We start from the raw sequence: 17,893 nt of genomic DNA, 5'->3' as shown, positions 1-17,893 counted from the left end.
CTAGATGCAGAAAAAAATTATATTCAGTTTGCAACCTGATGGAGGTCAGTATAGATGGACTAATAGAACAAGTCCCACACACAGCTAGAAGGCCAAATATTTTTTCAGAGGTAGATGCAGATAAAAACTATTTTTAATTTGCAGCCTGATGGAGGTCAGTATAGATGGACTAATAGAGAAAGTCCCACACACTGCTAGAAGGCCAAATATTTTTTCAGAGCTAGATGCAGACAAAAAATTATTTTGAATTTGCAACCTGATGGAGGTCAGTATAGATGGACTAATAGACCAAGTCCCACACACTGCTAGAAGGCCAAATATTTTTTCAGAGCTAGATGCAGAAAAAAATTATATTCAGTTTGCAACCTGATGGAGGTCAGTATAGATGGACTAATAGAACAAGTCCCACACACTGCTAGAAGGCCAAATATTTTTTCAGAGCTAGATGCAGAAAAAAATTATATTCAGTTTGCAACCTGATGGAGGTCAGTATAGATGGACTAATAGAACAAGTCCCACACACTGCTAGAAGCCCAACTATTTTTTCAGAGCTAGATGCAGAAAAAAATTATATTCAATTTGCAACCTGATGGAGGTCAGTATAGATGGACTAATAGAATGATGCTATGCCCAAAAGATTTTACTTCACTAGGTGCAGTAAAAAAATTGGTATTCTATACACAGGTGGTATAGCTTGCAACACAGATAGGCTACTCCACTGACTAACACACTCTGCAATAGGCCAAAAAGGATTAGCTTTGCTAGATTCAGCCAAATGCTGTGAAAAAAACTTGCACAGCACTGGCACAGACCTGCCTGGCAAAAACTGATAGGAACTGATGTAACCTAGTCCTGAAAAGGACTCCAATTACAACTAGTCTTTACTCCCACAATCTATCTATTTAAGAGCACAGACCTGCCTGATAAAAGTCATAGGAAATGCTGTAACCTAGTCCTTAAAAGGACTGCAATCACAACTATTCCCTACTCCCAAGCTATCTGTAGATTTGTGCGAAAATTGGCTTGAAATTAACAAGGTATAGCGCACACAGCAACAGCGGTGCCGTCTAACACGCAGCTGCAGCAGTGAGAAAATGGTGGCGACGGGGAAAATGGCTTGGTCTTATAGGGCAAGGACATGTGACATACACTGCCAATGACACATGCCCTTGCTTGTGTGAAAAAAAGCACTTCGCTCCGTGTGTGCGCTGCTGATAGGCTGACAGATTGCACCTCCCCACTGTAAATGCGGGAAAGAGAAAAAAAAATGGAGATCTTCATTATTCCTGCAGAGATCCATCCCCTGCCCCTCCCCCCACCCCGCTGTACACTCAAACTGCGTATTAACATTAATTTTCATCATTACTGAGAAAAAATCCAGTTATGATTTTGGTGCACGAACAGTTATCGAACATAACCTCGAACAGCCGAATTTTTCTCAAATCGTTCGTGTTCGCCGAACGGCTCGAACACCGCCCAAAACAGCTCGAATTTGAGATTGGCGAACAGTTCGAGTCGAACAACGCTCATCTCTACATAGGAGCAGTAATATAGTAGTTATATTCTTGTACATAGGAGGCAGTATTATAGTAGATATATTCTTGTACATAGGTGGCAGTATTATAGTAGTTATATTCTTTTACATAGGGAGCAGTATTATAGTAGTTATATTCTTGTACATAGGGGCAGTATTATAGTAGTTATATTCTTGTACATAGGGGCAGTAATATATTAGTTATATTCTTTTACATAGGAGCAGTATTATAGTAGTTATATTCTTGAACATAGGGGGCAGTATTATAGCAGTTATATTCTTGTACATAGGGGCAGTATTATAGTAGTTATACTCTTTTACATAGGAGCAGTATTATAGTAGTTATATTCTTGAACATAGGGGGCAGTATTATAGTAGTTATATTCTTGTACATAGGGGGCAGTATTATAGTAGTTATATTCTTGTACATAGGAGCAGTATTATAGTAGTTATATTCTTATACATAGGGAGCAGTATTATAGTAGTTATATTCTTGTACATAGGAGGCAGTATATTATAGTGGTTATATTCTTTTACATAGGAGCAGTATTATAGTAGTTATATTCTTGAACATAGGGGGCAGTATTATAGTAGTTATATTCTTGTACATAGGGGACAGTATTATAGTAGTTATATTCTTGTACATAGGGGCAGTATTATAGTAGTTATATTCTTGTACATAGGGGACAGTATTATAGTAGTTATATTCTTGTACATAGGGGCAGTATTATAGTAGTTATATTCTTGTACATAGGGGACAGTATTATAGTAGTTATATTCTTGTACATAGGGGCAGTATTATAGTAGTTATATTCCTGTACATAGGGAGCAGTATTATAATAGTTATATTCTTGTACATAGGGGCAGTATTATAGTAGTTATATTCTAGTACATAGGGGCAGTATTATAGTAGTTATATTTTTGGACATAGGAACAGTATTATAGTAGTTATATTCTTGTACATAGCAGTATTATAGTAGTTATATTCTTGTACATAGGAGCAGTATTATAGTAGTTATATTCTTGTACATAGGGGCAGTATTATAGTAGTTATATTCTTATACATAGGGGCAGTATTATAGTAGTTATATTCTTGTACATAGGGTCAGTATTATAGTAGTTATATTCTTGTACATATGGGGCAGTATTATAGTAGTTATATTCTTATACAAAGGGGCAGTATTATAGTAGTTATATTCTTATACATAGGGGCAGTATTATAGTAGTTATATTCTTGTACATAGGGTCAGTATTATAGTAGTTATATTCTTGTACATAGGGTCAGTATTATAGTAGTTATATTCTTGTACATAGGGGGCAGTATTATAGTAGTTATATTCTTGTACAAAGGGGCAGTATTATAGTAGTTATATTCTTGTACATAGGAACAGTATTATATTAGTTATATTCTTGTACATAGGGAGCAATATTACAGTAGTTTTATTCTTGTACATAGCAGCAGTATTATAGTAGTTATGTTCTTGTACATAGGAGCAGTATTATAGTAGTTATATTCTTGTACATAAGAGCAGTATTATAGTAGTTATATTCTTGTACATAGGGGACAGTGTTATAGTAGTTATATTCTTGTACATTGGAGCAGTATTATAATAGTTATATTCTTTTACATTAGGGCAGTATTATAGTAGTTATATTCTTGTACATAGAGGCAGTATTATAGTAGTTATATTCTTGTACATAGGAACAGTATTATAGTAGTTATATTCTTCTACATAGGGAGCAGTATTATATTAGTTATATTCTTGTACATAGGGCAGTATTATAGTAGTTATATTCTTTTACATAGGGGTAGTATTATAGCAGTTATATTCTTGTACATAGGGGCAGTATTATAGTAGTTATATTCTTGTACATTGGGCAGTATTATAGAAGTTATGTTCTTGTACATAGGAGCTCCAGCACTGATCTACCTGCAGCTGAGGAGAGCTCTAGTACTGATCCAAATGCAGCTGAGGAGAGCTCCAGCACTGATCCCTCTACAGCTGAGGAGAGCTCGGGCAATGATCTACCTGCAGGTGAGTAGAGCTCCAGCACTGATCCCCCTACAGTTGAGAAGAGCTCCAGCACTGACCCCCCTGCAGCTGAGAAGAGCTCCAGCACTGACCCCCCTGCAGCTGAGTAGAGCTCCAGCACTGATCCCCCTACAGTTGAGGAGAGCTCCAGCACTGACCCCCCTGCAGCTGAGTACAGCTCCAGCACTGATCCCCCTACAGTTGAGGAGAGCTCCAGCACTGATCCCCCTGCAGCTGAGGAGAGCTCCAGCACTGATCCCCCTACAGTTGAGAAGAGCTCCAGCACTGACCCCCTGCAGCTGAGTAGAGCTCCAGCACTGACCCCCCTGCAGCTGAGTAGAGCTCCAGCACTGATCCCCCTACAGTTGAGAAGAGCTCCAGCACTGACCCCCCTGCAGCTGAGTAGAGCTCCAGCACTGATCCCCCTACAGTTGAGGAGAGCTCCAGCACTGACCCCCCTGCAGCTGAGTAGAGCTCCAGCACTGATTCCCCTACAGTTGAGGAGAGCTCCAGCACTGATCCCCCTGCAGCTGAGGAGAGCTCCAGCACTGATCCCCCTGCAGCTGAGTAGAGCTCCAGCACTGATCCCCCGGCAGCTGAGTAGAGCTCCAGCACTGATCCCCCTACAGTTGAGGAGAGCTCCAGCACTGACCCCCCTGCAGCTGAGTAGAGCTCCAGCACTGATCCCCCTACAGTTGAGGAGAGCTACAGCACTGATCCCCCTGCAGCTGAGGAGAGCTCCAGCACTGACCCCCCTACAGTTGAGGAGAGCTCCAGCACTGACCCCCCTGCAGCTGAGTAGAGCTCCAGCACTGATCCCCCTGCAGCTCAGGAGAGCTCCAGCACTGATCCCCCTGCAGCTGAGGAGAGCTCCAGCACTGACACCCCTGCAGCTGAGGAAAGCTCCAGCACTGATACCATCAGAGACTGATGTACCATCACAGGATGATCTACTACAACTACCATCTGCTACTGAAGAAATACCTAAGGTACCACCAGCCACCAAAGAAACAAAAGTACCATCATCTGCTAAAAACCACCTAAAGTGGCCAGAAAACCTTTAACACAAACAAAATAGCAGCTTGCATGCACCTGTTCAGACTTGCTTTATCCTTCTTGGAGGTATTGGTCAGTTGTTTTTTTTCAGAAATCTTTTAATTAACAATTCAGACTATTTAGCATCTATGGAACCAGCTGATCCAGTGACAGGAACCCGTGTGATGAGGAAGGGTTCCAAACTGTAAAGTGAAAAAAGATCATTATAGTAGTTATATTCTTATACATAGGAGCAGTATTATAGTAGTTATATTCTTATACATAGGAGCAGTATTATAGCAGTTATATTCTTGTACGTAGGAGCAGTATTATAGTAGTTATATTCTTGTACATAGGGGCAGTATTATAGTAGTTATATTTTTGGACATAGGAGCAGTATTATAGCAGTTATATTCTTGTACATAAGAGCAGTATTATAGTAGTTATATTCCTGTACATATGGAGCAGTATTATAGCAGTTATACATATAGGGCAGTATTATAGTAGTTATATTCCTGTACGTATGAGCAGTATTATAGTAATTATATTCTTGTACATAGGGAGCAGTATTATAGTAGTTATATTCTTGTACATAGGGGCAGTATTATAGTAGTTATATTCTTGTACATAGAGGGCAGTATTATAGTAGTTATATTCTTGTACATAGAGGCAGTATTATAGTAGTTATATTCTAGTACATAGTGGGCAGTATTACAGTAGTTATATTCTTGTACAAGGGAGCAGAATTATAGTAGTTATATTCTTGTACATAGGGGCAGTATTATAGTAGTTATATTCTTGTACATAGGAGCAGTATTATAGTAGTTATATTGTTGTACATAAGGGCAGCATTATAGTAGTTATATTCTTGTACATAGGGGTCAGTATTATAGTAGTTATATTCTTGTACATAGGGTCAGTATTCTAGTAGTTATATTCTTGTACATATGGGCAGTATCATAGTAGTTATATTCTTGTACATAGGGGCAGTATTATAGTAGTTATATTCTTGTACATAGGAGCAGTATTATAGTAGTTATATTCTTGTACATAGGAGCAGTATTATAGTAGTTATATTCTTGTAAATCGGGTTCAGTATTATAGTAGTTATATTCTTGTACATAGGGGCTGTATTATAGCAGTTATATTCTTGTACTTAAGAGCAGTAATACAGTAGTTATATTCTTGCACATAGGGGCAGTATTATAGAAGTTATATTCTTGTACATAGGGGCAGTATTATAGTAGTTATATTCTTGTACATAGTGTCAGTATTATAGTAGTTATATTCTTGTACATAAGAGTAGTAATATAGTAGTTATATTCTTGTACATAGGGGCAGTGTTATAGTAGTTATATTCTTGTACATAGGGGCAGTATTATAGTAGTTATATTCTTGTACATAGGAGCAGTATTATAGTAGTTATATTCTTGTACATAAGGGCAGCATTATAGTAGTTATATTCTTGTACATAGGGGTCAGTATTATAGTAGTTATATTCTTGTACATAGGGGCAGTATTCGAGTAGTTATATTCTTGTACATAGGGGCAGTATTATAGTAGTTATATTCTTGTACATAGGAGCAGTATTATAGTAGTTATATTCTTGTACATAGGAGCAGTATTATAGTAGTTATATTCTTGTAAATTGGGTTCAGTATTATAGTAGTTATATTCTTGTACATAGGGTCAGTATTATAGTAGTTATATTCTTGTACATAGGGGCTGTATTATAGCAGTTATATTCTTGTACTTAAGAGCAGTAATACAGTAGTTATATTCTTGCACATAGGGGCAGTATTACAGTAGTTATATTCTTGTACATAGGGGCAGTATTATAGTAGTTATATTCTTGCACATAGGGGCAGTATTATAGTAGTTATATTCTTGTACATAGGGGCAGTGTTATAGTAGTTATATTCTTGTACATAGTGTCAGTATTATAGTAGTTATATTCTTGTACATAGGGGCTGTATTATAGCAGTTATATTCTTGTACTTAAGAGCAGTAATATAGTAGTTATATTCTTGCACATAGGGGCAGTATTATAGTAGTTATATTCTTGTACATAGGGGCAGTATTATAGTAGTTATATTCTTGCACATAGGGGCAGTATTATAGTAGTTATATTCTTGTACATAGGGGCAGTATAATAGTAGTTATATTCTTGTACATAGTGTCAGTATTATAGTAGTTATATTCTTGTACATAAGAGTAGTAATATAGTAGTTATATTCTTGTACATAGGGGCAGTGTTATAGTAGTTATATTCCTGTACATAGGGGCAGTATTATAGTAGTTATATTCTTGTACATAGGGTCAGTATTATAGTAGTTTTATTCTTGTACATAGGGGGCAGTATTATAGTAGTTATATTCTTGTACAAAGGGACATTATTATAGAAGTTATATTCTTGTACATAGGGGCAGTATTATAGTAGTTATATTCTTGTACATAGGAACAGTATTATATTAGTTATATTCTTGTACATAGGGAGCAGTATTACAGTAGTTATATTCTTGTACGTAGGAGCAGTATTATAGTAGTTATATTCTTGTACATAGGAGCAGTATTATAGTAGTTATATTCTTGTACATAGGAGCAGTATTATAGTAGTTATATTCTTGTACATAGGGGCAGTATTATAGTAGTTATATTCTTGTACATAAGAACAGTATTATATTAGTTATATTCTTGTACATAGGGGGCAATATTACAGTAGTTATATTCTTGTACGTAGGAGCAGTATTATAGTAGTTATATTCTTGAACATAGGAGCAGTATTATAGTAGTTATATTCTTGTACATAGAGCAGTATTATAGTAGTTATATTCTTGTACATAGGGGACAGTATTATAGTAGTTATATTCTTGTACATAGGAGCAGTATTATAGTAGTTATATTCTTGTACATAGGGGACAGTATTATAGTAGTTATATTCTTGTACATTGGAGCAGTATTATAATAGTTATATTCTTTTACATTAGGGCAGTATTATAGTAGCTATATTCTTGTACATAGGAGCAATATTATATTACTTATATTCTTATACATAGGGAGCAGTATTACAGTAGTTATATTCTTGTACATAGGAGCAGTATCATAGTAGTTATATTCTTGTACGTAGGGAGCAGTATTATAGTAGTTATATTCTTGTACATAGGGCAGTATTATAGTAGTTATATTCTTGTACATAGGGGTAGTATTATAGCAGTTATATTCTTGTACATAGGGGCAGTATTATAGTAGTTATATTCTTCTACATAGGGAGCAGTATTATAGTAGTTATATTCTTGTACATTGGGCAGTATTATAGAAGTTATATTCTTGTACATAGGAACAATATTATATTAGTTATGTTCTTGTACATAGGGAGCAGTATTACAGTAGTTATATTCTTGTACACAGGGGGCAGTATTATAGTAGTTATATTCTTGTACATAGGAGCTCCAGCACTGATCTACCTGCAGCTGAGGAGAGCTCTAGTTCTGATCCAACTGCAGCTGAGGAGAGTTCCAGCACTGATATACCTGCAGCTAAGGAGAGCTCCAGCACTGATCCTCTTGCAGCTGAGGAGAGCTCCAGCACTGACCCCCCTGCAGCTGAGTAGAGCTCCAGCACTGATCCCCCTACAGTTGAGGAGAGCTCCAGCACTGATCCCCCTGCAGCTGAGGAGTGCTCCAGCACTGATCCCCCTACAGTTGAGGAGAGCTCCAGCACTGATCCCCCTGCAGCTGAGGAGAGCTCCAGCACTGATCCCCCTGCAGCTGAGGAGAGCTCCAGCACTGACCCCCCTGCAGCTCAGGAGAGCTCCAGTACTGATCCCCCTGCAGCTGAGGAAAGCTCCAGCACTGATTCCATCAGAGACTGTTGTACCATCACAGGATGATCTACTACAACTACCATCTGCTACTGCAGAAATACCTAAGGTACCACCAGACACCAAATAAACAAAGTACCATCATCTGATAAAAACCACCTAAAGTCACCAGAAAACCTTTAACACAAACAAAATAGCAGCTTGCACCTGTTCAGACTTGCTTTATTCTTTTTGGAGGTATTGGTCAGTTGTTTTTTTTTTCAGAAATCTTTTAATTAACAATTCATACTATTTAGCATCTATGGAACCAGCTGATCCAGCGACAGGAGCCCGTGTGATGAGGAAGGGTTCCAAACTGTAAAGTGAAAAAAGATCATTATAGTAGTTATATTCTTATACATAGGAGCAGTATTATAGTAGTTATATTCTTGTACATAGGAGGCAGTATATTATAGTAGTTATATTCTTTTACATAGGAGCAGTATTATAGTAGTTATATTCTTAAACATAGGGGGCAGTATTATAGTAGTTATATTCTTGTACATAGGGGACAGTATTATAGTAGTTATATTCTTATACATAGGGGCAGTATTATAGTAGTTATATTCTTGTACATAGGGGACAGTATTATAGTAGTTATATTCTTGTACATAGGGGCAGTATTATAGTAGTTATATTCTTGTACATAGGGGACAGTATTATAGTAGTTATATTCTTGTACATAGGGGCAGTATTATAGTAGTTATATTCTTGTACATAGCAGTATTATAGTAGTTATATTCTTGTACATAGGGGCAGTATTATAGTAGTTATATTATTGGACATAGGAACAGTATTATAGTAGTTATATTCTTGTACATAGGAGCAGTATTATAGTAGTTATATTCTTGTACATAGCGGCAGTATTATAGTAGTTATATTCTTGTACATAGGGGTCAGTATTATAGTAGTTATATTCTTGTACATAGGGTCAGTATTATAGTAGTTATACTCTTGTACAAAGGGGCAGTATTATAGTAGTTATATTCTTGTACATAGGGGCAGTATTATATTAGTTATATTCTTGTACATAGGGAGCAGTATTATAGTAGTTATATTTTTGTACATAGGAGCAGTATTATAGTAGTTATATTCTTGTACATAGGAGCAGTATTATAGTAGTTATATTCTTGTACATAGGGGCAGTATTATAGTAGTTATATTCTTGTACATAAGAACAGTATTATATTAGTTATATTCTTGTACATAGGGGGCAATATTACAGTAGTTATATTCTTGTACATAGCAGCAGTATTATAGTAGTTATGTTCTTGTACATAGGAGCAGTATTATAGTAGTTATATTCTTGAACATAGGAGCAGTATTATAGTAGTTATATTCTTGTACATAGGGGCAGTATTATAGTAGTTATATTCTTGTACATAGGGGACAGTATTATAGTAGTTATATTCTTGTACATAGGAGCAGTATTATAGTAGTTATATTCTTGTACATAGGGGACAGTATTATAGTAGTTATATTCTTGTACATTGGAGCAGTATTATAATAGTTATATTCTTTTACATTAGGGCAGTATTATAGTAGTTATATTCTTGTACATAGGAGCAATATTATATTAGTTATATTCTTATACATAGGGAGCAGTATTACAGTAGTTATATTCTTCTACGTAGGGAGCAGTATTATAGTAGTTATATTCTTGTACATAGGGCAGTATTATAGTAGTTATATTCTTGTACATAGGGCAGCATTATAGTAGTTATATTCTTGTACATAGGAGCAGTATTATAGCAGTTATATTCTTGTACGTAGGGAGCAGTATTATAGTAGTTATATTCTTGTACATAGGGCAGTATTATAGTAGTTATAGTCTTGTACATAGGGAGCAGTATTATAGTAGTTATATTCTTGTACATAGGGGTAGTATTATAGCAGTTATATTCTTGTACATAGGGGCAGTATTATAGTAGTTATATTCTTCTACATAGGGAGCAGTATTATAGTAGTTATATTCTTGTACATTGGGCAGTATTATAGAAGTTATATTCTTGTACATAGGAACAATATTATATTAGGTATGTTCTTGTACATAGGGAGCAGTATTACAGTAGTTATATTCTTGTACACAGGGGGCAGTATTATAGTAGTTATATTCTTGAACATAGGAGCTCCAGCACTGATCTACCTGCAGCTGAGGAGAGCTCTAGTTCTGATCCAACTGCAGCTGAGGAGAGTTCCAGCACTGATCTACCTGCAGCAAAGGAGAGCTCCAGCACTGATCCTCTTGCAGCTGAGTAGAGCTCCAGCACTGATCCTCTTGCAGCTGAGGAGAGCTCCAGCACTGATCCCCCTACAGCTGAGGAGAGCTCCAGCACTGATCTACCTGCAGCTGAGTAGAGCTCCAGCACTAAGCCCCCTACAGTTGAGAAGAGCTCCAGCACTGACCCCCTGCAGCTGAGTAGAGCTCCAGCACTGATCCCCCTACAGTTGAGGAGAGCTCCAGCACTGACCCCCCTGCAGCTGAGTAGAGCTCCAGCACTGATCCCCCTACAGTTGAGGAGAGCTCCAGCACTGATCCCCCTGCAGCTGAGGAGAGCTCCAGCACTGATCCCCCTACAGTTGAGGAGAGTTCCAGCACTGACCCCCTGCAGCTGAGTAGAGCTCCAGCACTGATCCCCCTGCAGCTGAGGAGAGCTCCAGCACTGACCCCCCTGCAGCTGAGTAGAGCTCCAGCACTGACCCCCCTGCAGCTGAGTAGAGCTCCAGCACTGATCCCCCTGCAGCTGAGTAGAGCTCCAGCACTGATCCCCCTGCAGCTGAGGAGAGCTCCAGCACTGACCTCCCTGCAGCTGAGGAGAGCTCAAGCACTGATCCCCCTGCAGCTGAGAAGAGCTCCAGCACTGATCCCCCTGCAGCTGAGGAGAGCTCCAGCACTGACCCCCCTGCAGCTCAGGAAAGCTCCAGCACTGATACCATCAGAGACTGATGTACCATCACAGGATGATCTACTACAACTACCATCTGCTACTGAAGAAATACCTAAGGTACCAGCAGCCACCAAAGAAACAAAGTACCATCATCTGCTAAAAACCACCTAAAGTCGCCAGAAAACCTTTAACACAAACAAAATAGCAGCTTGCACCTGTTCAGACTTGCTTTATTCTTTTTGGAGGTATTGGTCAGTTGTTTTTTTTCAGAAATCTTTTAATTAACAATTCAGACTATTTAGCATCTATGGAACCAGCTGATCCAGCGACAGGAACCCGTGTGATGAGGAAGGGTTCCAAACTGTAAAGTGTAAAAAGATCATTATAGTAGTTATATTCTTATACATAGGAGCAGTATTATAGTAGTTATATTCTTGTACATAGGAGGCAGTATATTATAGTAGTTATATTCTTTTACATAGGAGCAGTATTATAGTAGTTATATTCTTGAACATAGGGGGCAGTATTAAAGTAGTTATATTCTTGTACATAGGGGACAGTATTATAGTAGTTATATTCTTGTACCTAGGGGACAGTATTATAGTAGTTATATTCTTGTACATAGGGGCAGTATTATAGTAGTTATATTCTTGTACATAGGGGACAGTATTATAGTAGTTATATTCTTGTACATAGCAGTATTATAGTAGTTATATTCTTGTACATAGGGGCAGTATTATAGTAGTTATATTATTGGACATAGGAACAGTATTATAGTAGTTATATTCTTGTACATAGCAGTATTATAGTAGTTATATTCTTGTACATAGGAGCAGTATTATAGTAGTTATATTCTTGTACATAGCGGCAGTATCATAGTAGTTATATTCTTGTACATAGGGGTCAGTATTATAGTAGTTATATTCTTGTACATAGGGTCAGTATTATAGTAGTTATATTCTTGTACATAGGGGCAGTATTATAGTAGTTATATTCTTGTACATAGGGTCAGTATTATTGTAGTTATATTCTTGTACATAAGAGTAGTAATATAGTAGTTATATTCTTGTACATAGGGGCAGTATTATAGTAGTTATATTCTTATACATAGGGGCAGTATTATAGTAGTTATATTCTTGTACATAGGGTCAGTATTATAGTAGTTATATTCTTGTACATATGGGGCAGTATTATAGTAGTTATATTCTTGTACAAAGGGGCAGTATTATAGTAGTTATATTCTTGTACATAGGGGCAGTATTATAGTAGTTATATTCTTGTACATATGGTCAGTATTATAGTAGTTATATTCTTGTACATAGGGGGCAGTATTATAGTAGTTATATTCTTGTACAAAGGGGCAGTATTATAGTAGTTATATTCTTGTACATAGGAACAGTATTATATTAGTTATATTCTTGTACATAGGGAGCAGTATTACAGTAGTTATATTCTTGTACGTAGGAGCAGTAATATAGTAATTATATTCTTGTACATAGGGGGCAGTATTATAGTAGTTATATTCTTGTACATAGGGGGCAGTATTATAGTAGTTATATTCTTGTACATAGGAGCAGTATTATAGTAGTTATATTCTTGTACATAGAGGGCAGTATTATAGTAGTTATATTCTTGTACATAGGAGCAGTATTATAGTAGTTATATTCTTATACATAGGAGCAGTATTATAGTAGTTATATTCTTGTACATAGGAGGCAGTATTATAGTAGTTATATTCTTGTACATAGGAGCAGTATTATATTAGTTATATTCTTGTACATATGGGCAGTATTACAGTAGTTATATTCTTGTACATAGAAGCAGTATTATAGTAGTTATATTCTTGTACATAGGGAACAGTATTATAGTAGTTATATTCTTGTACATTGGAGCAGTATTATAATAGATATATTCTTTTACATTAGGGCAGTATTATAGTAGTTATATTCTTGTACATAAGAGTAGTAATATAGTAGTTATATTCTTGTACATAGGGGCAGTATTATAGTAGTTATATTCTTGTACATAGGGGCAGTATTATAGTCGTTATATTCTTGTACATAGGGTCAGTATTAAATTAGTTATATTCTTGTACATAGGGGCAGTATTATAGTCGTTATATTCTTGTACATAGGGTCAGTATTATAGTAGTTCTATTCTTGTACATAGAGGCAGTATTATATTAGTTATATTCTTGTACATAAGAGTAGTAATATAGTAGTTATATTCTTGTACATAGGGGCAGTATTATAGTAGTTATATTCCTGTACATAGGGGCAGTATTATAGTCGTTATATTCTTGTACATAGGGTCAGTATTATAGTAGTTATATTCTTGTACATTGGAGCAGTATTATAATAGTTATATTCTTTTACATTAGGGCAGTATTATAGTAGTTATATTCTTGTACATAAGAGTAGTAATATAGTAGTTAAATTCTTGTACATAGGGTCAGCATTATAGTAGTTATATTCTTGCACATAGGGGCAGTATTATAGTAGTTATATTCTTGTACACAGGAACAGTATTATATTAGTTATATTCTTGTACATAGGGAGCAGTATTATAGTAGTTATATTCCTGTACATTGGAGCAGTATTATAATAGTTATATTCTTTTACATTAGGGCAGTATTATAGTAGTTATATTCTTGCACATAGGGGGCAGTATTATAGTAGTTATATTCTTGTACATAGGGGGCAGTATTATAGTAGTTATATTCTTGTACATAGGAGCAGTATTATAGTAGTTATATTCCTGTACATAGGAGCAGTATTATATTAGTTATATTCTTGTACATAGGGGCAGTGTTACAGTAGTTATATTCTTGTACATAGGAGCAGTATTATAGTAGCTATATTCTTGTACATTGGAGCAGTATTATAATAGTTATATTCTTTTACATTAGGGCAGTATTATAGTAGTTATATTCTTGTACATAAGAGTAGTAATATAGTAGTTATATTCTTGTACATAGGGGCAGTATTATAGTAGTTATATTCTTGTACATAGGGGCAGTATTATAGTAGTTATATTCTTGTACATAGGGGCAGTATTATAGTAGTTATATTCTTGTACATAGGGGGCAGTATTATAGTAGTTATATTCTTCTACAAAGGGGCAGTACTATAGTAGTTATATTCTTGTACAAAGGGGCAGTATTATAGTAGTTATATTGTTGTACATAGGAACAGTATTATATTAGTTATATTCTTGTACATAGGGAGCAGTATTACAGTAGTTATATTCTTGTACGTAGGAGCAGTATTATAGTAGCTATATTCTTGTACATAGGAGTAGTATTTTAGTAGTTATATTCTTGTACATAGGAGCAGTGTTACAGTAGTTATATTCTTGTACATAGGAGTAGTATTTTAGTAGTTATAATCTTGTACATAGGAGCAGTGTTATAGTAGTTATATTCTTGTACATAGGGTCAGTATTATAGTAGTTATATTCTTTTACATTAGGGCAGTATTATAGTAGTTATATTCTTGTACATAAGAGTAGTAATATAGTAGTTAAATTCTTGTACATAGGGTCAGTATTATAGTAGTTATATTCTTGCACATAGGGGCAGTATTATAGTAGTTATATTCTTGTACATAGGAACAGTTTTATATTAGTTATATTCTTGTACATAGGGAGCAGCATTATAGTAGTTATATTCTTGTACATTGGAGCAGTATTATAATAGTTATATTCTTTTACATTAGGGCAGTATTATAGTAGTTATATTCTTGCACATAGGGGGCAGTATTATAGTAGTTATATTCTTGTACATAGGGGGCAGTATTATAGTAGTTATATTCTTGTACATAGGAGCAATATTATAGTAGTTATATTCTTGTACATAGGAGCAGTATTATGTTAGTTATATTCTTGTACATAGGGGCAGTATTACAGTAGTTATATTCTTGTACATAGGAGCAGTATTATAGTAGTTATATTCTTGTACATAGGGGACAGTATTATAGTAGTTATATTCTTGTACATAGGGACAGTATTATAGTAGTTATATTCTTGTACAATGGGGCAGTATTATAGTAGTTATATTCTTGTACAAAGGGGCAGTATTATAGTAGTTATATTCTTGTACATAGGAACAGTATTATATTAGTTATATTCTTGTACATAGGGAGCAGTATTACAGTAGTTATATTCTTGTACGTAGGAGCAGTATTATAGTAGTTATATTCTTGTACATAGGAGTAGTATTTTAGTAGTTATATTCTTGTACATAGGAGCAGTGTTACAGTAGTTATATTCTTGTACATAGGAGTAGTATTTTAGTAGTTATATTCTTGTACATAGGAGCATTGTTATAGTAGTTATATTCTTGTACATAGGAGCAGTACTATAGTAGTTATATTCTTGTACATAGGGGCAGTATTATCGTAGTTATATTCTTGTACATAGGGGCAGTATTATTGTAGTTATATTCTTGTACATAGGGGGCAGTATTATAGTAGTTACATTCTTGTACAAAGGGGCAGTATTATAGTAGTTATATTCTTGTACATAGGAACAGTATTATATTAGTTATATTCTTGTACATAGGGAGCAGTATTACAGTAGTTATATTCTTGAACATAGGAGCCATATTATAGTAGTTATATTCTTGTACATAGGGAGCAGTATTACAGTAGTTATATTCTTGTACGTAGGAGCAGTATTATAGTAGTTATATTCTTGTACATGGGAGCAGTATTTTAGTTATATTCTTGCACATAGGGGCAGTATTTTAGTAGTTATATTCTTGTACATAGGAGAAGTGTTACAGTAGTTATATTCTTGTACATAGGAGTAGTATTTTAGTAGTTATATTCTTGTACATAGGAGCAGTGTTATAATAGTTATATTCTTGTACATTAGGGCAGTATTATAGTAGTTATATTCTTGTACATAGGAGGCAGTATTATAGTAGTTATATTCTTGTACATAGGGAGCAGTATTATAGTAGTTATATTCTTCAACATAGGGGCAGTTTTATAGTAGTTATATTCTTGTACATAGGAGGCAGTATTATAGGAGTTATATTTTTGTACATAGGAGCAGTATTATAGTACTTATATTCTTATACATAGGGGCAGTATTATAGTACTTATATTCTTGTACATAGGAGCAGTATTATAGTACTTATATTCTTGTACATAGGGGCAGTATTATAGTAGTTATATTCTTGTACATAGGAACAGTATTATATTAGTTATATTCTTGTACATAGGGAGATGTATTACAGTAGTTATATTCTTGTACATATAGTGCTGGCCAAAAGTATTGGCACCCCTGCAATTCTGTCAGATAATACTCAGTTTCTTCCTGAAAATGATTGCAATCACAAATTCTTTGGTATTATTCTCTTCATTTAATTTGCTTGCAAGGAAAAAACACAAAAGAGAATGAAGCAAAAATCAAATCATTGATCATTTCACACAAAACTCCAAGAAAGGGCCAGACAAAAGTAACCATCAATGAGCTTCTTACAATGCTCTGCTGGAATTGTAGACCATTCTTCTTTGGCAAACTGCTCCAGGTCCCTGATATTTGAAGGGTGTCTTCTCCAAACTGCCATTTTGAGATCTCTCCACAGGTGTTCTATGGGATTCAGGTCAGGACTCATTGCTGGCCACCTTAGAAGTCTCCAGTGCTTTCTCTCTAACCATTTTATAGTGCTTTTGGAAGTGTGTTTTGGGTCATTGTCCTGCTGGAAGACCCATGACCTCTGAGGGAGACCCAGCTTTCTCACACTGGGCCCTACATTATGCTGCAAAATTTGTTGGTAGTCTTCAGACTTCATAATGCCATGCACACGGTCAAGCAGTCAAGTGCCAGAGGCAGCAAAGCAACCCCAAAACATCAGGGAACCTCCGCCATGTTTGACTGTAGGGACCGTGTTCTTTTCTTTGAATGCCTGTTTTTTTTTCCTGTACACTCTATGTTGACGCTTTTTCCCAAAAAGCTCTACTTTTGTCTCATCTGACCAGAGAACATTCTTCCAAAACGTTTTAGGCTTTCTCAGGTAAGTTTTGGCAAACTCCAGCCTGGCTTTTTTATGTCTCGGGGTAAGAAGTGGGGTCTTCCTGGGTATCCCACCATACAGTCCCTTTTCATTCAGACGTCGACGGATAGTACGGGTTGACACTGTTGTACCCTCGGACTGCAGGGCAGCTTGAACTTGCTTGGATGTTAGTCGAGGTTCTTTATCCACCATCCGCACAATCTTGCGTTGAAATCTCTCGTCAATTTTTCTTTTCCGTCCACATCTAGGGAGGTTAGCCACAGTGCCATGGGCTTTAAACTTCTTGATGACAATGCGCACGGAAGACACAGGAACATTCAGGTCTTTGGAGATGGACTTGTAGCCTTGAGATTGCTCATGCTTCCTCACAATTGGGTTTCTCAAGTCCTCAGACAGTTCTTTGGTCTTCTTTCTTTTCTCCATGCTCAATGTGGTACACACAAGGACACAGGACAGAGGTTGAGTCAACTTTAATCCATGTTAACTGGCTGCAAGTGTGATTTGGTTATTGCCAACACCTGT

This window comes from Phyllobates terribilis, unplaced genomic scaffold, assembly GCF_046119375.1.
Source record: "Phyllobates terribilis strain yellow unplaced genomic scaffold, ASM4611937v1 Scaffold_8__6_contigs__length_399053987, whole genome shotgun sequence".
Classification (NCBI taxonomy): Eukaryota; Metazoa; Chordata; class Amphibia; order Anura; family Dendrobatidae; genus Phyllobates; species Phyllobates terribilis.
This window is presented reverse-complemented; position numbering follows the sequence as displayed.